This window comes from Loxodonta africana, unplaced genomic scaffold, assembly GCF_030014295.1.
Source record: "Loxodonta africana isolate mLoxAfr1 unplaced genomic scaffold, mLoxAfr1.hap2 scaffold_88, whole genome shotgun sequence".
Taxonomy (NCBI): Eukaryota; Metazoa; Chordata; class Mammalia; order Proboscidea; family Elephantidae; genus Loxodonta; species Loxodonta africana.
Genome location: NW_026975625.1, coordinates 706678 through 731464, shown reverse-complemented (window position 1 = coordinate 731464; position 24787 = coordinate 706678). Strand labels below are relative to the sequence as shown.

Sequence of the window (24787 nt, the reverse complement as noted above, 5' to 3'; positions counted from 1 at the left end):
GCTATAACATTTCTGATCAGCATCTGAACTCTAAAATCTACATGATATTGCAAAAACTCAATAACAAAAAGACAAATAATCCATTTAAAAAATGGGCAAAGGATAGGAATAGGCACTTCAACAAAGAAGACATTCAGGCAGGTAACAGATACATGAGGAAATGCTCACAATCATTAGCCATTAGAGAAATGTAAATCAAAACTACAATGAGATACCATCTCACTCCAACAAGGCTGCCATTAATCCCAAATCACAAAATAATAAATGTTGGAGAGGTTGTAGAGAGACTGGAACAGTTATTCACTGCTGGTGGGAATTTAAAATGGTGCAGCCACTTTGAAAATCAATCTGGCACTTCCTTAAAAAGGTAGAAATAGAACTACCATAGGATACGGCAATCCCACTCCTTGGAATATATCTTAGAGAAATAAGAGCCTGTATATGAACAGATATATGCACAACCATGTTCATTGCAGCACTGTTTACAATAGCAGAAAGATGGAAGTAACCAAGGTGCCCATCAACAGATGAATGGATAAATAAATTGTGGTGCATTCACACGATGGAATACTTCACACAGATCAAGAACAATGATGAATCCGTGAAATATTTCATAGCTTGGAGGAATCTGGAGGGCATTATGCTGAGTGAAATTAGTCAGTTGCAAAAGGACAAATATTGTATGAGACCACTATTATAAGAACTCAAGAAATAGTTTAAACAGAGAAGAAAATATTCTTTGATGGTTATGAGGGTGGGGAGAAAGGGAGGGAGAAGGATATTTGCAAATTAGATAGTAGACAAGAACTATTTTAGGTGAAGCGAAAGACAACATACAATAAAGGAGAGGTCAGCATAAATGGACTAAACCAAAAGCAGTTTCCTGAATAAACCAAATGCTCCAAAGGCCAGAGTAGCAGGGGCAGCAGTTGGGGGACCATGTTTTCAGGGGACATCTAGGTCAATTGACATAATAAAATCTATTAAGAAAACATTCTGCATCCCACTTTGGTGAGTGGCGTCTGCAGTCTTAAAAACACTATCGAGCAGCCATCTAAGATGCATCCATTGGTCTCAACCCAGCTGGAGCAAAGGAGAATGAAGAACACCAAAGATACAAGGTAATTATGAGTCCAAAAGACAGAAATGGCCACGTAAATCCAAGACTACATCAGCCTGAGACCGGAAGAACTAGATGGTGCCCGTCTACAACCGAAGACTGCCCCGACAGGGAACGAAACAGAGCATCCCTGACGGAGCACGAGAGCAGTGAGATGCAGACCTCAAAGTCTCATAAAAAAATCAGACTTAATGATCTGACTGAGACTAGAGGAACCCTGGAGGTCATGGTCCCCAGACCTTCTGTTGGCCCAAGACTGGAACCATTCCCAAAGCCAACTCTTCAGACAGGGATTGGACTGGATTATAGGATAGAATATGATAGTGGTGAGGAGTGACCTTCTGGTCTCAAGTGGACACATAAGACTATGTGGGCAGCTCCCGTTTGGAGGGGAGATGAGAAGGCAGAGAGGGACAGAAAGTGGCTGAATGGACACGGGGAATACAGGGCTGAGAGAAGGAGTGTGCTGTCTCATTAGTGGGAGAGGAACTAGGAGTACATAGCAAGCTGTATACAAATTTTTGTATGAGAGATTGACTTGATTTGTAAAGTTTCACTTAAAGCACACACACACAAAAGATGCAAAGAATACACAGAGTCACAGTACCAAAAGAAGTGGTCGACTCTCAGTTGCTTCATGAGGTGGCATATGATGAAGAACTGGTAGTAGTGAAGGAAGAAGTCCAAGCTACATTGAAGGCACTGGCAAAAAACAAGGCTCCAGGAGCTGACAGAATACCCACTAAGTTGTTTCAACAAACAGATGCAGCCCTGTACATGCCCACTCCACTATGCAAAGAAATTTGGAAGCTAGGTACCTGGCCAACAGACTGCAAGAGATGCATGTTTGTGTCCATTCCAAAGAAAAGCGATCCAACAGATTGTGGAAGTTATCAAATGTAAATCATAGTATTAGTAAATATGGTAAACAAACAGACAAACTATCTACTCCACAGTGAATATGACATTCTATCCCCAGGAGATCTAGTGAGTTTACGATGTTGTTGTTAGGTGCTGTTGGGCAGTTCCAACTCATAGCGACCCTGTGTACAACAGAACGAAACAGTGCCCAGCCCTGGGCCTTTCTCATTGCTGTGTCTGAGCCCACTGTTGCAGCCACTGTCTCAATCTGTCTCATTGAGGATCTTTGTCTTTTTCACTGACCCTCTACTTTACCAAGCACGATGTCTTTTTCCAGGGACTGATTCCTCCTGATAATATGTCCAGAGTACGTGAGACCAAGTCTTGCCACCCACCTTTCTAAGGAGCATTCTGGCTGTACTTCTTCCAAGACAGGTGTGTTCATTCTTCTAGCAGTCCATGGTATATTCATTATTCTTCACCAACAACATAATTCAAGTTTCAGTTCTTTTGTCTCCCTTATTCATTGTCCACCTTTAGCTGCACATGAGGCGACTGAAAATATCATGGCTTGGTTCAGGCACACCTTAGTCCTCAAAGTGACATCTTCGATTTTTAACACTTTGAGGTCTTTTGTAGCAGATTTGCCCAATAAAATATGTCATTTGATTTCTCGAAGTCTGCTTCCATGGGTGTTGATTGTGGATCCAAGTAAAATGAAATCCTTGGCGACTTCAGTATTTTCTCTCTTTATTGTGATTTTTTTATTGTTCCAGTTGTGAGGATTTTTGTTTTCTTTATGTTGAAGTGTAATCCATACTGAAGGCTGAAGTCTTTGATCCTCATCAGTAAGTGCTTCAAGTCCTCTTCACTTTCAGTAAGCAAGGTTGTGTCATCTGCATGTCTAGGCTGTTAATGAGTCTTCCTCCAATCCTGGTGCCCCTCCTTCTTCATATAGTCCAGCTTCTTGGACTATATGGATTATACATTTTTTTAAAGACACTGAGTTTTTGGTGATTTACTATGGCAGCCCTAGAAAATGAATACAGAGCCCTTCACCAAGGACAAGTCAAGTTAGCACCAAAAATGCTCCTGTAAGGGTAGCCACGTAACATGAGACATGGCAGTTTTTAAAAAGTATGAAGTAAAACTTTCAGCTTTGACAAAGAAAGGGCTCCTCTAAGTCCAAGTTCTAAGTCCATTGCTGTTGGGTCAATTCTATCTCATAGCGACCCTAAACGACAGAGTAGAATTGACCCATAGGGTTTCCAAGGAGTGGCTGGTAGATTCGAACTGCTTGAATAAGTATTGTGAAAAAATACAACCCTGACACACAACTTTTCTGAGCTTAGTATTAAAACAAAACAAAAAAAAAAGTCGCTATTGAGTGGATTCTCACTCATAGGGACCCTATAGGACAGAGTAGAGCTTCCCCACAGGGTTTCCAAGGAGCGACTGGTAGATTCAAACTGCAGACCTTTTGGTAGCAGCCAAATGCATAACCACTGCACCACCAGTGGCTTTCAAATCAGCTATAGGCTGATGATCTTCAAATTCTTAGAACCCAGAAAACTACTCTACCTCAGAGTGGTATTCACAGCTGGGAACTGTTCTCCACACTTGGATGACCTCAGACATCCAAATCTAACATGTACAGAAAAAAATCTTTTGGTCATTTTCTCAAGCTTGTTCCTCCATGGTTTTCCACGTGGTAGAGAATGGCTCTGGTGACCATGCGCTCATGGTAGCCTGAATTCTAGAAGTCACCTTTGATTCTCCATTCCCCTCATCCCATTCGTCTGACTGACCAGCAATTCTTGGCAGCTCAATCTCCAAGGTACACCTCAAGCCTGCCCACTGTTCCCACCTGCACTTCCACCATCACTCCTCACCCTGACCACTGCAGAAGCATCCTGACTGGTCCTCTGTATTTGCTGTCTTCAAGTTCTCCTGGGCTACAGTTAATTCCTGGGACACATTCTTTCTGAAGACCATTGAACAATAGAAGGAGAAGGGCATTTAGTTGTATGCTACCTCCTCCGCTTGAGCTGCATGCCCCTCAGAAATCACTTTTCAGTGTGCAGTCTATAATGTCTCTATCCCAATTTCCTGTCTTTGGCCACACTGCTTTCATAGCGTGCATGCATATGTGCTTCAGGGGTCATGTAGGCAGATGCTTGGAGGAATTTTTCTTAGTACAATCATGGTTGTGTGCCATCAAGAGATTCTGACTCATATCAACCCTGTATGACAGCTTAGAACTGCCTCACAATGTTTCCTAGGTTGCAGTCTTTATGGCGCAGCCCTGCTGGCACCGTGGTTAAGAGCTCGGCTGCTAACCAAAGGGTGGACAGTTCGAATCCGCCAGTTGGTTATTTGCAGAAAGACATGGCAGTCTGCTTCTGTAAAGACTTACAGTCTTAGAAACCCTATGGGGCAGTTCTACTCTGCCCTATAGGGTCACTATGAGTCGGAATTGATTCAATAGCAACTGGTTCGGATTTTGTTTGGTTAGAATCTTTATGGGAGCCCATCTCCAGATCTTTTCAACCCCTGAGCTGGTGGGTTCCAACCGCCCACCTTTCAGTTAGCCAAGCACTTAACCGTTGCACCTCCAATACTTAACTCTGCACGCGAGAGGGCCCTCTCCTGACCTCTCCCGTCTCCTCACCCCGCACACCTTGGCGTTGTCCTTGCTTCTAGACCCCACCCTCCCCTCTGGAGGCCCAACCCCCCCACGCCCGCCCCACACCCGGGCCGCTGGGCGGGGGCGGCAGCCATGTTCCTCGCCGTCCAGCCAGTTACTCACGGAAGCGCTGGGACGGGTGGTGAGGGGCCCGGGCAGGTGGCGCGCCTTACAGCGGACGGTGTTCGTGCTGCTTTCCGTGCCGTGGTTTCTGAAAGGTAGGAAACTCCGGCAGGTGGGTGGAGGGACCCGCTCCCAGACTGAACAAGCCCGGCCCCTCGAAGGTGTGGAGGGAAGGCACCAGGAGGGCGGTTCCCAGTCCCAGCAGTCCGTGGGCTCCAGAGGTTGGGGAGTCCGGACGTTGGGTTAGCAGCTCGCATCGCCCCCTCCAGCGTACCCCGTCCCGAGTGATCCCCAGGGGCGGACGCGGCCACTCTAAGGGCTGCGAGAGGGAGCCTCTGGCCCGGGAGACGCAGCTGGTCTGCGAAATTTCATCCCCATGGATTTGCGGCGGGGGGGGGGTCCAGCCGCGGGATCCAGCTGCGGAGTGCCCTCGGGCCTAGGGGCTTGAAGGGCTTGGGGAGAAAGGCCGTGTCCAGGGCTGCGCCAAGGTCCCTCCTCTGCCAGGGGCGGGTTTGCGGGCCAAGCTGGGGGATGGGCTCCTGCCCACCCCCGCCCCCACCTGCTCCCTGTGCCAGAGGGGAAACCAAGGCCCAGAGTTCGCCCGGGGGCGGTGAGACTCCAGACTGAGGACGGGGCACTCGCCCCCGTTCGTCGTCCCACCCCCACCAGACTCCGTAGGGTGCCAGGGGCGGGGAGAGAGCGATCCCCCGCCCAAGGCCTTGCTGCCCCTTACTGTTTTGGGCGCTGTGCCTGGGAGGCTGAGGCATCCCGCGCCCGCGCCCGCGCCCGGCTGGTCTACTCTCGGGGCTGGGGCGTCGGCGCGGCCCCGGCCCCACCTGGAAAGGAAGGGGTCCTGGGAATCTGTGGAGCAGCGCGGGGACCCTACTCCTTGTGGAAGCAGCAGTGATTCAGTGTCTGTTAACAGTGTGGATGCCGGGTCCCGCTCCACCTCTGGGTGGCGGGGGTGGGGGTAGCAGGAAGGGGTCCTGAGCGCCCATGTTGTTTGTTAACTTAAACATTTGTGCGGCGCTGTGTAGCGGTAGCTGTGGACACGGTCTCTGGTGCTGAGGGGATTTGAGGGTTCCTCAAACTGGTGGGATTTGGAGGCTCTACCCTGGTGGCAGTGGGTTCAGTGGGTTACCCTGGTGGCGTAGTGGTTAAGTGCTAAGGCTGCTAGCCAAACGGTTGGCAGTTTGAATCCACCAGGCGCTCCTTGGAAACTCTGTGGGACAGTTCTACTCTGTCCTATAGGGTCGCTATGAGTCAGAATTGACTCGATGGCAACAGGTGTGGTTTTTTTTTTTAGGTTGGAGATTAGGTGTCTCTCGGGCTGACATTTGAAGGTCTGGAGCTGACGGTTTATGAGGGCTTGTAAGGGTTTTAAGCGTTCCGGCCATGGGCACCAACCCGATCTTCCAGTCCCTGCGGACGGACCGCCCCCCCCCCGCCCCGGGGGGATTGGCTGCTCTGGGACCCTGAGCCCAGAGGGCGGTGAGAAGCTGACAAACGTGAGTGATGCCCTGCAGGCTCCAGTCGGCGGGGCAGCCCTGCTCACACGGTCTCAATAGGGGCAGTCGGCTTCGTGCCTGGGGGGTGGTTTCCGAATGTTTCCTCGTGCCCCCCCCCCGCGGGGCGACAACTCTCTCCTGGGCGGGGACCTAGTAGAGGCCTGCAGGGCATCAGGGTGTGGAGGGGCAGAGCTTGGGCGGGGAGGGCGCGGCCCTGCAGGTTCCTGTACATGACCACGGCAGGGGGGTGCAGGTCGTGAAGGCTGGGCCTGGTCGAGGACCCACTAGGTCTCGCAGAAGGAGTGGGTTAGGATAATCATAGCATTAATGGGAGTATTGAGAGAGCGCCCTGGGGCGTTGGGTCCCTCGGGAAGAAAAGCTTCTGCTGTCGCCACTGGAGCGGTACCCAGTTCGTCCCGTCTTAGGTCCAGGAGGTTCCCATGCTCGGAGGGTCTGGTGGGCAGAACAGAACCGGCGGTGCGCACGCCCTCTCGCGGCCTTGCGCCCAATCGCTGAGGTTCAGTGTCAGGTGATTCTAAGCCATGGTTTTGGAACTGAATAGTGAAGCAGAGCAAATAAATGATGCAGTGCCTTGATGGGACCGGTGGAGACATCAAGAAGCAAAGCACAGCTGAAACTTCAAAATTCCACTGAGTGTTAGTAGGATTTGGAGGGAGAAAATAGACGGAGAGTCGAGAGGCCCAGAGATGCAGAAGGGTTAGAGGATTAGGGTTAGGGGTTAGGGTTTGGTGTTAGGGGTTCAGGTTGGGGGGTTAGAGGTTTGGGAGTTAGGTTTAGGGGTATAGGTTTTAGGTGGCTGGGGGTTGGGGTTAGGGCTGGGGTTACTAGGCTAGGGCACAAGTGGTTTAGGGTTATGGTTAGGGTTAGAGTGAGGCTGAGGTTGATTCCCAGTCTTGTGTACCTTCTCTTCCTTCACCAGAGTTACCACATATGTGTCGTTTGGTTGGAAACCCTGATGGCATAGTGGTTAAGACCCACCAGTGCTAACCAAAGGTCTGCAGTTCGAATCCACCAGGCGCTCCTTGGGAACTCTATGGGGCAGTTCTAATCTGTCCTATAGGGTCTCTATGAGCTGGAATCGACTCGACGGCGGTGGTTTGTTTTTTTTGGTTATTGTTTAGTTAGCTTTTCTCTACCCACTCTGTCTGCCTGGTGAACATCAAGGATTGTTTCTGTGTGTAAATGTTTTCATGAGTTTTTATGATCGTGGTCTCTTAGTGTATATGTCGTTTTGTGATTGACTTAGTCAGCATGATGCGCTCCAGATTCATCCATGGTGTGAGGTGTTTCGGAGATTCATCATTGGTCTTCATTGTCGTGTAGTGTTCCACTGTGTGTATGTACTGTAGTTTGTTTATCCATTCCTCCGTGGATGAGCACTTAGGTTGTTTCCATCTTTTTGCTACTGTGAATAATGTCACAGTGAACACGGGTGTGCATATGTCTATTCCTGTGACTGCTCATGGAAACCCTGGTGGCTAGTGGTTAAGTGCTACGGCTGCTAACAAAAAGGGTTAGGGTTTGAGGTTCGGGATGTTAGGGTTAGGGTTGTTAGAGTTCTGGTTGTTAGGGTTTGGGGTTAGGGGTTGGGGTTAGGGTTTTGGGGTTAGGGATGTTAGGGTTAGGGTTGTTAGGGTTTGGGTTAGGGTTTTTCAGTTGGGGTTAGGTGTTAGGGTTAGGTTTAGGGTTTGAGGTTAGAGTTTGGATTTACAGGTTAGGTGTTAGGGGTTGCAGTTTGGGGTTTACAGTTTTGGGGGTTTAGGGTTTTGGGGTTTAGTCAGTAGGGTTTGGGTTAGGTTTTAGGGGTCAGGATTTAGGTTTAGGGTTGGGGTTGGTGTTGAGTTTGTTTGGGATATGTGGTTTGGGGTAGGAGGGTGGGTGTTAGAGGTTTGGGGGTTAGAGATTGAGGGAGTTAGAGGGTGAGGGGTTAGAGGGTGAGGGGGTTAGAGGTGAGAAGATTATAGAGTGAGGGAGTGAGAAGGTGAGGGCGTGAGGGGGTGAAGGTTAGGGTTTAGGGTTAGAGGGTTTAGGCTTAGGGTTCAGAGGCTTAGGGTTAGGGGGTTAGGGTTTCAGAGTTCAGAGGTTGGGGTTGGTGTTGTGGTTAGGGTTAGAGAGTTAGGGTTAGAGGGTTAGGGTTAGAAGATTAGGGGTATCGTTTAGAGGTTTAGGGTTAGGGATTAGGGCTAGGGTTTAGGGGTTCAGGTTTAGGGGTGTGGGCTGGGTCTGGGGTAAGGTTTTAGGGTTTAGGGTTAGAGGGTTATGTTTAGGGCTTAAGGCTTAGAGTTTAGGGTTTCAGGACTTAGGGTTTAGGGCTTAGGGCTTAGAGCCTAGGGTTTAGGACTTAAGGTTTAGGGTTTAAGGCTTAGAGTGAGGGTTAGGGCTGGGGGCTGGGGTTAGGGTTTAGGGTTTAGTGTTAGGGTATTAGGGTTAGAGGGTTAGATGGTTTAACATTTAAGTTTAGGGTTTAGGGGTTGGGGTTAAGGGTGTTAGTGTTTAGGGTTTTGGCATTTAGGGTGTTAGGGTTGAATGTGTTAGGGCTAAGGGTGTTAGGGTTTTGTGTGTTAGGGTTTTAAGTGTTAGGGTTTACAGTTTAGGGTTAAGTGATAGGGTTAGGCTTAGACTCATTCTTAGGTTTAGGGCTAGGGATTTCAGGTTTAGGGTTTGGCGTTGGGTTTGGGGGTTGGGGTTAGGTTTAGGGCTAGGATTAGAGGGCTAGGGTTAGAGGGTTAGAGTTAGAGGGTTAGGGTTTCAGGTTAGCGTTAGAGGGTTAGGGTTCGAGTGTTAGGGTTAGGGTTAGGGTCGTTAAGGTTAGGGTGGTTAGGGGTTAGGTGTTAGGGTTTAGGGTATAGGGGTTAGAGTTTGGGTTAGGGTTAGAGTTTAGGGCCTTGGGGGTTAGGACCTAAGGGCTTAGGGTCTTAGGGGCTTTGGGACTTAGGGCTTAGGGGCTAGAGTTAGAGGGCTAAGGCCGGAGGGCCAGGGTTATGGTTTGATTCCTGGTTGGCAATTTTTTTCCTTCAATATTTTGTATAAGTCATCCCATTGCCTTCTTGCCTCCATGATTTCTGCTGAGTAGTCCAGGTTTATTATTATCTACTCTCCGTTTTTGGTGACTTCCTTTATCCCTAGCCTCTCTTAAAATTCTCTTTATGTTTGATTTTGGCAAGTTTGATTATTATATGTCTCGGTCACTTTCTTTTGAGATCACCTTATGTGGAATTTGATGAGCATCTTTCATGATATCAGGGAAGTTTTGTGCCAACAAATCTTCAACAGTTCCCTGTGTATTTTCTGTTAGCCCTCCCTGTTCTGGTACTGCAATCACTCATAGTTATTTCTCTTGATAAAGTCCCACATGATTCTTTGGATTTCTTCATTTAAAATTCTTTTATCTGGTTTCTTTTCAAATATATTGGTCCCAAGAGTTTTATCTTCTATCTCAGTAATTCTGCCTTCCAGTTCTTCAGTTGTGCTCTTCTTACTTTCTATCGAGTTTTCTAACTCTGTAATTTTATTGTTAATCTTCTGAATTTCTGATTGCAGTCTCTCTATGGTTTCTTGCAGATTATTAAATTTTTAATTATGTGCTTGAGTAACCTTTTTAATTTCTTCAGCTGCTTTATCTTTGTGTTCCTTGGCTTGTTCTGTATTTTGCCTCATTTCCTTCCTGATATCTTTGAGAGTTCTGTATATTAATCTTTTGTATTCTGTATCTGGTAATTCCAGGATTGCACCTTCATCGAGAAGATTCCTTGAGTCTTAGTTCTGAGAGCTTGTTGAAGCAATCATGGGTCAGCTTCTTTTTTTTTTATTTTAATAATTTTTATTGTGTTTTAAGTGAAAGTTTACAAATCAAGCCAGTCTCTCACATAAAAACTTATACACAACTTGTTACATATTCCCAATTACTTTCCCCCCAATGGGACAGCCCACTACCTCCTTCCACTCTTTCTTTCCGTGACCATTTTGCCAGTTTCTAAGCCCCTCTACCCACCCATCTCCCTTCCAGGCAGGAGATGCCAACATAGTCTCAAGTGTCCACCCAAACCAAGTAGCTCACGCCTCACCAGCATCCCTCTCCAACCCATTGTCTAGTCCAACCCATGTCTGATGAACTGGCTTTGGGGATGGTTCCCGTAGTGGGTAAACGGAAGGTGCGGGGGCCATGATCACTGGGGTCCTTCCAGTCTCAGTCAGACCATTAAGTCTGGTCTTTTTATGAGAATTTGGGGTCTGCATCCCACTGTTCTGCTCCCTCGAGGGATCTCTGTTATGTTCCCCATCAGGGCAGTGATTGGTTGTGGCCCGGCACTGTCTAGTTCTTCTCATCTCAGGATGATGTAGTCTCTAGTTCATGTAGTCCTTTCTGTCTCTTGGGCTCGTTATTATCTTATGTTCTTGGTGTTCTCCATTCTCCCTTGATCCAGGTGGTTTGAGAATCATTGATGCATCTGAGATGGCTGCTTGCTAGCATTTAAGATCCCAGATGCCACTCTTCAAAGTGGGATGCAGAATGTTTTCTTAATAGATTTTATTATGCCAGTTGACTTAGATGTCCCCTAAAACCATGGTCCCCAAACCCCTGCCCCTGCTTTGCTGACCTTCGAAGCATTCAGTTTATTCAGGAAACTTCTTTGCTTTGGTTTAGTCCAGTTGTGCTGACCTCCACTGTGTTGAGTGTTGTTCTTCCATTCACCGAACGTAGTTCTTGTCTATCTCTTTAGTAAATACCCCTCTCCTACCCTCCCTCCCTCCCCCCCTCATAACAACAAAGGAATATGTTCTTCTTAGTTTAAACTATTTCTCAAGATCTTATAATAGTGGTCTTATACAATATTTGACCTTTTGCTACTAATTTCACTCAGCATAATGCCTTCCAGGTTTCTCCATGTTATGAAGTGTTTCACAGATTCGTCACTCTTCTTTGTTGATGTGCAGTATTCCATTGTGTGAATATACCATAATTTATTTATCCATTCATCCATTGATGGGCACCTTGGTTGGTTCCATCTTTTTGCTATTGTAAACAGTGCTGCAATAAACGTGGAAGTGCATATATCTATTTGTGTAAAGGCTCTTATTTCTCTAGGATATATTCCGAGGAGTGGGATTGCTGGGTTGTATGGTAGTTCTATTTCTAGCTTTTTAAGGAAGCACCAAATTGATTTCCAACGTGGTTGTATACCATTTTACATTCCCACCAGCAGAGTATAAGTGTTCCAGTCTCTCCACAGCCTCTCCAACATTTATTTTTTTGTGTGTTTTGGATTAATGCCAGCCTTGTTGGAGTGAGATGGAATCTCATTGTAGTTTTGATTTGCATTTCTCTAATGGCTAATGATCGAGAGCATTTTCTCATGTATCTGTTAGCTGCCTGAATGTCTTCTTTAGTGAAGTGTCTGTTCATATCCTTTGCCCATTTTTTAATTGGGGTGTTTGTCTTTTTGTGGTTGAGTTTTAGCAGAGTCATGTAGGTTTTAGAGATCAGGCACTGGGTGGAGATGTCTTAGCTGAAAACTTTTTCCCAGTCTGTAGGTGGTCTTTTTACTCTTTTGGTGAAGTCTTTAGATGAGCATAGGTGTTTGATTTTTAGGAGCTCCCAGTTATCTGGTTTGTCTTCGTCATTTTTAGTAATGTTTTGTATTCTGTTTATGCCCTGTATTAGGTCTCCTAATGTTGTCCCTATTTTTTCTTCCATGATCTTTATCTTTTTAGATTTTATGTTTAGGTCTTTGATCCATGTGGAGTTAGTTTTTGTGCATGGTGTGTGGTATGGGTCCTGTTTCATTTTTTGCAGATGGATATACAGTTACGCCAGCACCTTTTGTTAAAAAGACTGTCTTCTCCCCAGTTAACTGACACTGGGCCTTTGGCAAATATCAGCTGCTCATATGTGGATGGATTTATATCTGGATTCTCAGTTCTGTTCCATTGGTCTATGTGTCTGTTGTTGTACCAGTACCAGGCTGTTTTGACTACTGTGGCAGTATAATTGGTTCTAATATCAGGCAGAGTGAGTCCTCCTACTTTGTTCTTTTTTAGTAATGCTTTACTTATCTGCGACTTCTTTCCCTTCCATATGAAGTTGGTGATTTGTTTCTCCATCGTTTTAAAAAAATGTCATTGGAATTTGGATCGGAAGTGCATTGTATCTATAGATGGCTTTTAGTAGAATGGACAATTTTATAATGTTGTCTTCCTATCCATGAGCAAGGTATGTTTTTCCAATTACGTAGGTCCCTTTTGGTTTTTTGCAGTAATGCCTTGTAGTTTTCTTGGTATAGCTCTTTTACATTTTTGGTAAGGTTTATTCCTAAGTATTTTATCTTCTTGGGGGCTGCTGTGAATGATATTCATTTGGTGATTTCTTCTTCAATGTTCTTTTTGTTGATATAGAGGATCCAACTGATTTGTATGTTTATATTGTAATCTGAAACTTTGCTGAACCCTTCTATTAGTTTTAATAGTTTTCTTGAGGATTCCTCAGGCTTTTCTGTGTATAAGATAATGTCGTTGGAAAATAGAGATAATTGAATTTCTTCCTTACCAATCTGGATGCCCTTTATTTCTTTGTCTAGCCCAGTTGCTCTGGCTAGGACCTCTAGCACAATGTTGAATAAGAGCGGTGATAAAGGGGATCCTGGTCTGTTTCCCGTTCCCAAGGGAAATGCTTTCAGGCTCTCTCCATTTAGGATGATGCTGGGTATTGGCTTTGTATCAATACCCTTTATTATGTTGAGGAATTTTCCTTCTATTCCTATTTTGCTGAGAGTTTTTATCATGAGTGGGTGTTGGACTTTGTCAAATGCCTTTTCTGCATCAATTGATAAAATTATATGGTTCTTGTCTTTTTTTTTATGTGGTGGATTACATTAATTGTTTTTCTAATATTAAACCAATCTTGCATACCTGGTATAAATCCTACTTGGTTATGGTGGATTATTTTTTTGATATGTTGTTGAATTCTATTGGCTAGAATTTTCTTGAGGATTTTTACATCTATGTTCATGAGGGATATAGGTCTGTAATTTTCTTTTTTTGTGTGTGCTGTCTTTAGCTGGTTTTGGTATCAGGGTTATGCTGGCTTCATAGAAGGAGTTAGGTAGTACTCCGTCCTTTTCTATGCTTTGAAATACCTTCAGTAGTAGTGGTAAGTCTTCCCTGAAAGTTTGGTAGAACTTTGCAGTGAAGCCGTCAGGGCCAGGGCTTTTTTTTGTTGGGAGTGTTTTGATTACCTTTTCAATCTCTTTTTTTGTTATGGGTCTATTTAGTTGTTCTACTTCAGTTTGTGTTAGTTTAGGTAGGTAGTGTGTTTCTAGGAATTCATCCATTTTTTCTAGGTTTTCAAATTTGTTAGAGTACAATTTTTTGTAGTAATCTGATATGATTGTTTTAATTTCAGTTGGATCTGTTGTGATATGGCCCATCCCATTTCTTATTTGGATTATTGGTTTCTTTTCCTGTATATCTTTAATCAGTCTTGCCAATGGTTTATCAATTTTGTTAATTTTTTCAAAGAAGCAGTTTTTGTCCTTGTTAACTCTTTCAATTGTTTTTCTATTCTCTAATTCATTTAATTTTGCTGTAGTTTTTATTTTTTGCTTTCTTCTGGTGCCTGACAGTTTCTTTTGTTGCTCTCTTTCTGTTTGTTCACGTTGTAGGGACAGTTCTTTCATTTTGTCTCTTCTTTAATATGTGTGCCTTTATTGATATAAATTGACCTCTGAGCACTGCTTTCACCATGTCCCAAAGGTTTTCATAGGAAGTGTTTTCAGTCTTGTTGAATTCTGTGAATTTCTTTATTCCCTCCTTAAGCTCTTCCATAACCCAGTCTTTTTTTGAGCAGGGTATTGTGCAGTTTCCAAGCATTTGATTTCTTTTCCCTGGTTTTTCTGTTATTGATTTTTACTTTTATGGTCTTTTGTTCAGAGAAGATGTTTTGTAATATTTCAATGTTTTGGGTTCTGCAAAGACTTGTTTTATGACCTAATATGTGATCTATTCTAGAGAATGTTTCATGTGCACTAGAAAAGAAATTATAGTTTGCAGCTGTTGGGTGGAGTGTTCTGTATAAGTCTATGAAGTGAAGTTGTTTAATTGTAGCACTTAGATCTTCCGTGTCTCTATTGAGCTTCTTACTGCATTTCCTATCCTTCACCGAGAGTGTTGTGTCGAAGTCTCCTATATAATTGTGGAGGTGTCTGTCTCCCTTTTTAATTCTGTTAACATTTGTTTTATGAATGTTGCAGCCCTATCATTGGGTGCATAAATATTTAATACGGTTATATCTTCCTGGTAAATTGTCCCTTTAATCATATGTAGTGTTCTTCTTTATCCTTTGTGGTGGATTTAACTTTAAATCCTATTTTGTTGGAAATTAATATTGCCTCTCCTGCTCTTTCCTGATTGTTGTTTGCTTGATATATTTTTATCCATCCTTTCAGTTTTAGTTTATTTGTGTCTCTAAGTCTAAGGCATGTCTCTTTTAGGCAGCATACAGGCTGATCGTGTTTTTTTATCCAGTCTGCAACTTCCTGTCTCTTTATTGGTGAATTTAGTCCATTTACATTAAGTGTAATTATAGATAAGTATGAGTTTAGTGCTGTCATTTTGATGCCTGTTTTTGACAATTTTATTTTTCCATTTACTTTTTTGTGCTGAGTTTTTCTTTGGAGAATGTGTGTTCCTCCTTTTTATAGTAGTTGAATTTATTTTGTTGAGTCGTTATGTTTATCTTGGTTTTTATTTTGAAGTATGGAATTGTTAGACCTCATTGTGGTTACCTTAATATTTACCCCGGTTTGACTAAGTAAAAACCTAAGTTGTTTCGCCCTGTATCGCCTTGTTTTCCTCTCCATATGTAAGATCTGTGTCTCCTTATTTAGTCTCTCTTTTTTCACTATTGTAATCTTTTACATAATGACATCAATGATTCCCTGTTTTGAGCAATTTTTTTTAATTAATCTTATTTTGTTTTTGTGATTTCCCTATCTGAGTTGATATCAGGATGTTTTGTTCTGTGACCTTGTGTTGTGTTGGTATCTGATATTGATTTTCTGACCAAAGAATTTCCTTTAGTAATTCTTGCAGTTTTGGTTTGGTTTTTGCAAATTCTCTAAGCTTGTGTTTATCTGTAAATATCTTAATTTCACCTTCATGTTTTAGAGTTTTGCTGGATATATGATTCTTGGCTGACAGTTTTTCCTCTTTGAGTGCTCTGTATATGTTATCCCATTGCCTTCTTGCCTGCATGGTTTCTGCCGAGTAGTGCAAACTTAATGATTCTCCTTTGTAGGTAACTTTTCGTTTATGCTTGGGTGCTTTTAAAATTTTCTCTTTATCTTTGGTTTTGGCAGGTTTGATGATATGTCTTGGTGATTTTCTTTTGGGATGTATCTTGTATGAGGTTCGATGAGCATCTTGGGTAGATATCTTTTCATCTTTCACGATGCCAGGGAATTTTTCTGCCATCAGATCTTCTATTATTCTCTCTGTATTTTCTGTTATCCCTCCCCGTTCTGGAACTCCAATCACATGCAAATTATTCTTGATAGAGTCTCCCTTGATTCTTAGGGTTTCTTCATAGTTTTAAATTCTTTTTGATTTTTCTTCAACTATATTTATGTCAATTGCCTTATCCTCCAGCTCCCCCACTCTGCATTCCAGTTCCTCGAGTCTGCTCCTCTGACTTCCTCTTGAGTTGTCTGATTCTCTGACTTTATTGTTAATCTTTTGGATTTCTGAATGCTGTCTCTGTATGAATTCTTACAGCTTATTAATGTTTTCACTATGTTGTTGAATAATCTTTTGGATTTCTTCAACTGCTTTATCTGTGTATTCCTTGGCTTTTTCCATAGATTTCCTTATTTCATTTGTGAGGTCATTCCTGATGTCTTGAAGCATTCTGTATCCAATTTTTTTATATTCTACATTTGGCAATTCTAGGAATGTATCTACATCTGGCAATGATTTTGATTCTTTGATTTGAGTGTTTGTAGAAAAAATCATGGCCTGCTTCTTCATGTGATTTGATGTCGACTGCTGTCTCTGAGCCATCTATAAGATACTGTAATATTTTCTTTTATATTTCCTCACTGAGTCTTCTTGTTTTGTTTTGTTACAATACATTCAAATGGGCTACTAGATTGTGGTATCGTGATTGCTGTAGCTTTTGAATCACTTACGTCCTGTTACCAGCTTGCCTGAGCTGTTACCAGGTATATAAGTGTATGAGTCTATTCACTATTCTTGAATAGAATCAGCTCAGGTGTCCTGACAGTTGGTCACCTAGTGTGTGGTGTAGCCTCTCACCTATTATCTTAGAGGAGTAGTGGTGATGGTTGTATGCACCAGTTTCTATTAGTGGCAGGGGGTCACATTTCGAGGAGGTCAGGATGCTGACAGCCTTCCTTCAAGTGTCAGTGAGGTAGGTGTGGCTCTATTCTGTAGAGCGCTCTGGTGGGTAGGCTCTGCAGCTGTATCTTAGGCACCTAATGCTTGGGTAGACGTCACTATTCTCAGACCCCTCTAGGCTAGGTGGTGTGGGTGGAGTCTCAGCCCTCAGTTCACTGCTGTGGATCAGCAACGGCTCTGTTTAATAGCTAGAGAGGTATCTGACCTCCAAAACTTGCCTTTCCACTGCCGAGCTAAAACAATTATGGTGAGATCTCTATCAGAATTGCCTTTGCATTATAATAGCCACCTAGTTACCTGTAGGGTGAAAGCCAAAGACTATGGGTCTCTTAATGCCTGGATGGAGCTGATTCTGTATTGTTATTCCAGTTTAGGGAAGTCAGGGAAGGATTTTTTCTTTGATTGTTAAATGCTGCTTTTCTCAGGCCAGGAGAATGGATTAGAAAAGAAGAAAAAAAATCGAGCAGTGCACTTCTCTCTGGCACAGAGAATTCCAATGTTAATGAAGCTGGCTGGGGCAATGAGGGGTGGAATCAGATATATAGAAGAGAGTAGCCTGGCAAGATATACAAAGTTACTTACGTTGTTTGGTGAGGACTGTTTTTTCTGAGATTTCAGAGCATTGTGTCGCTCGTGTGTGCTGGCTGGATCCCTGCTGAGACTGTCCCAGAGGGCTAGGTCTGCATCCATGCTCACACCGTCTCAGGAAGCCACAATCGGCTCCCCCACACTTAGTCCAAAGCCCAGCACCAAGGTTTCCTTTCTGGGACGCTGCACTCCAGGCTCCAAAACCAGTCGCTGCTTGCCCATGGTTTTTCGTTTCCCTGTCAGCCGCATCTGTGTGGAGTCTGCGTGTGCTGCCTGGGTCCCCTCCGAGGTTGGTCCTGAGGGTTAGGCCTACATCCGTGCTTCCCTGTCTCAGTAAGCCACAATCAGCCCCACCACCCTGGCACCAGGGAACCACGAGGGCTCAAGGCTGCGGCGTGGGACAGTGGCTCCAGAAGCGGTCCCTGCTGCAGTGTGGCTTTTTGCTCCCCTGTCACTCAGGTCAACTCTTTAGTTCTGTGTTTGATGGTCAGGGTTTGTAGATTGTCCTTTATGTAATTGATTCACTTGTTTTTTTGAGTCTTTGTTTCAAGAGGGATAAGCGGAATCTTCTACCTAGTCAGCCATCTTGGTCCTGCCCCCGTGTCTGCCTCTTTATGTGATTTGATGTTGACTGTTGTCTCTGAGCAATCTATAAGTTATTGTATTAGTTTACTTTATGCTTGCTTTTTGTATCCTAGCTTCTTGCTTTGTTTAGTTTTGGTATACCCAAATAAGCTGCTTGAGTGCGTTAGGTTGATTATTTTCACCTTTGAAGCTCTAATGTACTATCACCAGATGGCTAGCACTGTTACCAGGTATATGAGCCTAGGAGTTCATTTATTTTCTTGTATGGATTCAACTCAGGTGCCCAGGTAGTTGGTCATAAAGTGTAAGGTACAGGCTCTGCCCTACAGTCTTAGAGGGGCAGGGGTTATTGGTGTAGGCAGAAGTATCTGGCTGCAGTAGGGGGTCAGAGTCTGATCAAGGCAGGGGTCTGACAGCTGTCCTCTGAGTGTCTGTGAGGAAAGCGCATCTCTGTTCTGTAGAGCACACGGGTGGGTTCTGCAGAAGGGCGATGGGTACCCAATGCTTTTGGTTGTAAGTTCAGGGCAGTACTACTTATCTTTGGAGCCCTGTCAGAGGTGGCCAGGTATTGTGAGTGGAGCCTCCAGTCCTTAGGCCCCTGATGTGGGTAGGTGAAGACCCTGTTTAATAGGCAAAGCAGTGTCAAACATCAAACACCCATCTTTCCACCGTTCAGCTGAAACAGTTGCAGTCTGGCAACAAGGGCCTATTCTTCTGAAATCGGCCCACAGAGGTCCGTGCTGCGGTGAAAGGTATTCAAAGCCCATGGACCGTTTGTGCCTGAACAAGAGCTACTTCTGTCCTGAGCTCCCCAGCTTAATTGAGCTAGCAGATTATCGTTCCCCCAGTTGTGAACTTATACCTTCTTCAAGGATGGAAAAATGGCTCAGAGTGGTACCAGGGCCTATCTCAGGCCCAGGGAAGTTGACAGCCACTGAAGCCGGCTTGGGGGCTAGGGGTGTGATAAAATAAACACAAGTAATTAGCTTTTGCTGAGAGTGCCGTTCTTCTCTTGTTCTGCAGGTGTGAGTAGTCTGTGCAACTTGCTGTCTTTCCCTGAGCTAAACGCCTCTGGAATGCTACTGCCAGGCCCACTGCAGTCGCTCCAGGGAATGGTGCCTGAGGGTTCCTGGCTGTTCAGGTCCAGTAACTCCTCTCCACTTCTGAATAGTCTCTCCCTCCCTCTGCCACAGAGTCCGTTTTCTAACTTTGCCTTTGATGTTCAGGACTCCTAGCTTGTCATAGATATAATCGCTTCACTTGTTTTTTCGGGTCTTTTTTGTAAGAGGGTTCACTGGCAGCATCTCACTACTCTGCCATCTTGGCCTTGCCTCTCTAATATAATCAACAATTTTTTTAAAAAAGAAAGAAAAGAGTGAAACCTGTAGAAACAACAAATAACAGAATGAGATCCACAGAAAAACTAGATATTGGAGCTATCAGACAAAGACACTGAAATAACTCTATTATGTTCAAAGAAATAAAGGCAAGACCTAGAAATTTGGTAAAAAACTAGAAACTAAGAAAAAGATCAACTTAGAAAGTCAACCAAAAACTATAGCTGAAGTTAAAATCTTAATGTATGTATATAACAGCAGATTAAAAATGCTGAAGAGAGATTTAGTGAACTGGAAGATATGTTGGAAGAAAATAGAGGCATAGACAAAAGAAAAAATATATATAAGATAAAAAGGAATAAGATACAGAGAATATAATGAGAATATCCAGCATAAGATACTTTAAGAAGGAAGAAAAAGAATGAGGCAGAAAAACTGAGATTATGGCTGAGAATTTTCTTCAAATGATTAAAGATATCAAGTCACAGATCCTAGAAGACTTACAAAACCCAAAAAAAAAAAAAAAAAAAAGCCACTGCTGTCGAGTCGATTCTGACTCAAAGCGACCCTACAGGACAGAGTAGAACTGCTTCATAGAGTTTGCAAGGAGCGCCTGGTGGATTCGAACTGCTAACCTTTTTGCTTAGCAGCCATAACACTTAACCGCTACGCCACCAGGGTTTCCTTATAAGACCCATGTAGGGTAAATACAAAGAAATTCTTATCTAGGTACATCGTAGTAGGACTGCTGAAGGTAAAGACAAAAAAACCCACAAAAAACAAATAATTTAACACTACTTAAAGAATGGAAGAGATTATCTTTAAAGGACAAACAAAAAAAACTGATGACTTCTCTACAGAAATAGTGAAAACCCTAAGACAATAAGATGATATATTTAAATTATAGAGAGAAAATATATGGCAACCCAGAACTCTATGCTGAGGAAAAACATCATGAATGAGCAAAGACCTTTTGTTTTCAGACAAACAAAACCTAGATAAGTTAACATCAGCATGCCCACATTATTAAAATTCCAAAGGTATTCTTCAAGCAGGAAGAAAATTAAGGTGAAAGGCTTAAGATGCAAGAAGGAATGAAAGTTAATGAAACGGGTAAAAATAGAGGATTACTGACTGCATGACATAATAAGAATAGACTTTATTGGGTTTAAAATATGTAAGAAATTAAAATGTATGATAACTACAGCCTTTTGACTTTTATGGCTTTATGGTCAGGAAACATGTTGTGTAATATTTTGATGTTTTGGATTCTGTTAATGCTTGCTTTGTGGCCTAATACGTGGTCTATTCTCAAGAATGCTCCATGAGCGTTAGAAAAGAAAGTTTACTTGACTACCGTTGGGTGAAGTGTTGTGTTTAAGTCTGTGAGATCAAGTTGGCTGATTGTGGTATTTAGATCTTCCGTGTCTTTATTGAGCTTGTTTATGGATATCCTGTCTGTCATCAGAAGTGGTATGTTGAAGTCTTCTGCTATTATTGTGGAGCTATTTCTCTTTTCAATGCTGTTTGAGTTTGTTTTATGTCTTTTGGAGCCCTGTCATTGGGTATATAAGTATTTATTATGATTTTGTCCTCCCGGTATATTGACCCTTTAATCATTATATAGTGTATTTCCTTTTCCTTTGTGGCGGATTTTACTTTAAAGCCTGTTTTATCAGAGATTAATATTGCCACTCTTATTTTTTATTGTTGTCTGCTTGATATATGTATATATATATATATATAAATATATAAAATTTTTCCATTCTTTGAGATTTATTTAATGTCTTTGAGTCTATGGTGTGTCTCTTGCAGTCTGCATACAGACGGATCATGTTTTTTAATCCATTCTGCTACTCTCTGTCTCCTTATTGATGCAATTAAACCATTTACATTTATCATAATTATTCATAGTTATGAGTTTAGTGCTGTCATTTTCGTCTTTTTTGTGTATGTGTTGTTGACATGTTCCTTATTCCAGTTAATTTTCTCTGTTGAGTAGTTGTTCTTTGTGCATTTTCTTTCCATTCTCTTCATTTTTGTTGCCTTTGTATTTACTGCTAATTAATTTTTTTCTGTGCTGAATCGTTTTTCTTTTTAGTCTTTCATCTTTTTCCTTGTTGTTGCTTTTGTATTTGCCAAAAATTTATGTTTTCCTTTTTTTTTTTTTATTTTAATGTGTAGGATTGTTAGTTTCCTTTGGGTTACCTTAACATTTACCTCTGTTTTTCTAAATTTAAACCTATTTTTTATTTCTTTATATCGTCTTGACTTCCTCTCCATATGAAAGATCTATGACTACATTATTTAGTCCCTCTTTTTTCTCTTAATGTTGTCATCTTTTGCAGATCAATGTCTCTGTTTCAATATTTTCAGTGTTTTAGCTTTGATTTATTAGTGATGTCCCTATGTGGGTTGATATCTGGTAGTTCTGTCCCGTGTTCTAGCCTTGGGTTGTTAGCTGATGTTATTGATTTCCTAACTGGAGAACTCCCTTTATTATTTCTTGTCATATTGGTTAGGTTTTTAAAAATTCCCTAAACTTCTGCTTATCTGGAAATGCCCTAATTTCACCGTCATATTTGAGAGACAGTTTTGCTGGATGTATAATTCTTGGCAGGCAATTTTTTTTTTTTTTTTTCCTTCAGGGCTTTGTATATGTCCTTCTTGCCTGCATGGTTTCTGCTGAGTAGTCCAAGCTTGGTCTTACTGACCCTTCTTTATAGGTGACTTTTTGTTTATGCCTAGCTACTCTTAAAATTCTCTCTTTATATTTGGTTTTGGCAAGCAAGATTATAATATGTCCTGGTGACTTTATCTTGGCATCTACCTTGGGTGGGGTTCAGTAAGCATCTTGGATAGATATCTTCTTATCTTTCACAAGATCAGCGAAGTTTTTAGACAAGAAGTCTTCAACAATTCTCACTGTGTTTTCTGTTATCCCTCCACCCCCTGCCCCGATTCTGGTGTTCCAATCACCCTTGATAGAATCCCGCATAATTCTTAGAGTTTCTTCAATTTTCAAAAATTACTTTATCTGATTTTTCCTCAGATAAGTTGGCATCAAGTGCTTTATCTTCAGTCTCACTAATTCTGACTTCCAGTGCCTCAATTCTGCTCCTCTCATTTTCTATTGAGTTGTCTAATTCTGAAATTTTATTGTTACTCTTTTGGATTTGCTTGCTATCTTTCTATGGATTCTCGCAGCCTGTTACATTTGTCATTATACTCTTGTCTAACCTTCTTAAGTTCCTCTATTGTTTTATCTGTGTGTTCCTTGGCTTGTTCTTCGTTTTGCCTGATCTCCTCCTGGATCTTTTGAAGAGCTCGGTCTCTTAATCCTTTAAATTCTTCCTCCGGTAATTCCTGGAATTTCTCTTCATTTGGAAGATTTCTTGTTTTGGGAACTTCCTGAATCCATCATGGTCTGCCTCTTTATGTTATTTGATATTTACACTTGTCTCTGAGCCATCAATAAGTTATTATATCCATTTATTTTATGTTTGCTTACTGAGTCGGAATCTACTTGATGGCACTGGGTTTTTTTTTTTTTTTTTTTTTTGGTGTACTGTGTCCTAGCTTCTTGTTTTATTTTGATATGCCCAAATAGGCTGTTTGGGTGAGCTAGTTTGATTATTGGCACCTTTGAAGCTCTTAAATCCTGTCACCAGGTGATCAGAGCTGTTACTAGGTATGTGAGCCTAGGAGCCCTTTTACTTTTCTTGTATGGATTCAGCTCAGGTGTCCAGGTCACCAAGTGTGTGGTGTAGGCTCTCACCTACAGTCCTACATAGACAGGGTTGATTCGAGTAGGTACAGGTGTCTGGCTACTGTGGGGGGAATGACTGCCCTTGAGTGTCTGGGAGGAAAGCATGTCCCTGTTCCCTAGAGCACATAGGTGGGTGGGTTTTGCAGCCAGACTGTGGGCACCCAATGCTGTTGGTTGTAAGTACTGGGATTCACCACTTATTCTTGGACTCCTGAATTGGGTGGCTAGGTGGCATGGGTGGAGCCACGAACCCTCAAGTCACTGATGTGGATAGGTGAGGATCCTTCTTCATTGGCAGAACGTTGTCAAATATCAGAAATCTGCCCCTCCACTTTATAGCTGATACAGTTAAAAATAGGCTTCAGGTATATACCCTGTTGTAGTGTGCTAATGAGGGCCTACGCTGTTGAAATGGGCCCACACAGGTCTATGCAAGGGTGAAAGGCATTCAGAGTCCTTGGACCCCTTATGTCTGTGCCTTCCCTGAGTTCCTGGCTTAGGGAAGCTGGCAGATTATTTTTTGTTCTTTGTTCCTGCTCCAGGGCATGTGATAGTTCCTACTTCTGGTCCAGGGGACCCAGAAATAGCCGAAGCCGGTCCAAGACTAAAAACAGAGAGGGACAAGCAGGTAAATGGGAATGATGTTCTTCCCAAAGGGGTGATTTTTGATTTGTGTGGCATTTTAAATGCATGTACTTATCTTTTACCAACTTAGCACTGCTTTTCACTGGCTCTGGAGGCTTGTGTAGACTTTCCACCACTCGGTCTCTTCTGATGTGAAAAACATGTCCCGAGCATCACTGCTTGCCTCACCGCACATGCCATCCAATCCAGCCTGCAGGGTGCTTGTTTCTGCCGGGTCAGGTCTGTCAACCTCTCACTGCTTCTGAACCATATCCCCCTCCCCCTGCTACTAAGTCCAATTCTGTAACTTCACCTTTGATGTTCAGGGCCATCACATTCCTGAATCTGACACTATCAGAGAAACTTATCTCTGAGAAAATGAAATAGGGATGAGGCAGTAGGCAGAACAAACCCGTCGGGTTGGAGTGGATTCTGATGCATAATGACCCTATAGGTCAGAGTAGAACTGCCTCATAGGGTTTTCAAGGAGCGGCTGTTGCATTTGAACTACGGGGCCAGGGTATATTTGGAGCGCTGGTGGTGCAGTGGTTAAGAACTCAGCTGCTAACCAAAAGCTTGGCAGTTCGAATACATTAGCTGCTCCATGGAAACATGGGGGCAATTCTACTCTTTCCTATAGCGTTGCTATGTGTTGAAATCAATTCACCAGCAATGGGTTTGGTTTTTTGGTTTACATGCCTACATGAGTAAAATTTGTCTTGAATCTCTAAACTTAATTCTAACGTAAGAATGATATTGTAGCACTTCTCCATAAAGGTTTGTCTTAAGTCATCAGGATAAAAACCAAACCCACTGCCGTCGAGTCGATTCTGACTCATCCCGCCCCTATAGGACAGCGTAGAAATGCCCGATAGAGTTTCCAAGGAGCGCCTCGTGGATTTGAACTGCCGTCCTCTTGGTTAGTAGTCGTAGCACTTACCCACTATGCCACCAGGCTTTTCTCATCAGGATAAGCCTGTGCTGATTTATTGGGTACCTTCAGGAATTCTTCATCAGTTATATTCACATTAAGAAGGAAAAAAATATCAGAAGGAACTTCATATATCTTCACCCTTCATTTCATGCAAGATTCAAGTGTGTTAGTGATGATGGTTATGTGAAATTGATCTCTGGCACTCAATACTTCTGGAGCAT

The 24787-nt window shown here is 42.9% G+C and overlaps 1 long non-coding RNA gene across 9 annotated transcripts in view; it reads left to right on the top strand.

Annotated features, from left to right (window-relative positions):
- Positions 1–4779: 4779 nt before the first annotated feature.
- The window catches only part of LOC111749361 (uncharacterized), a 188203-nt gene continuing 168195 nt past the window's right edge, over positions 4780–24787 (top strand). For 7 of the 9 annotated variants that reach the window (XR_010320855.1, XR_010320853.1, XR_010320854.1 and 4 more), the window contains exon 1: positions 4780–4885. This is a non-coding gene — a long non-coding RNA (uncharacterized LOC111749361). Of the gene's footprint in view, positions 4886–6096; positions 6299–23577; positions 23637–24787 lie in introns of those variants that run through there. The other 2 variants (XR_010320850.1, XR_010320852.1) reach the window with 2 other exon arrangements.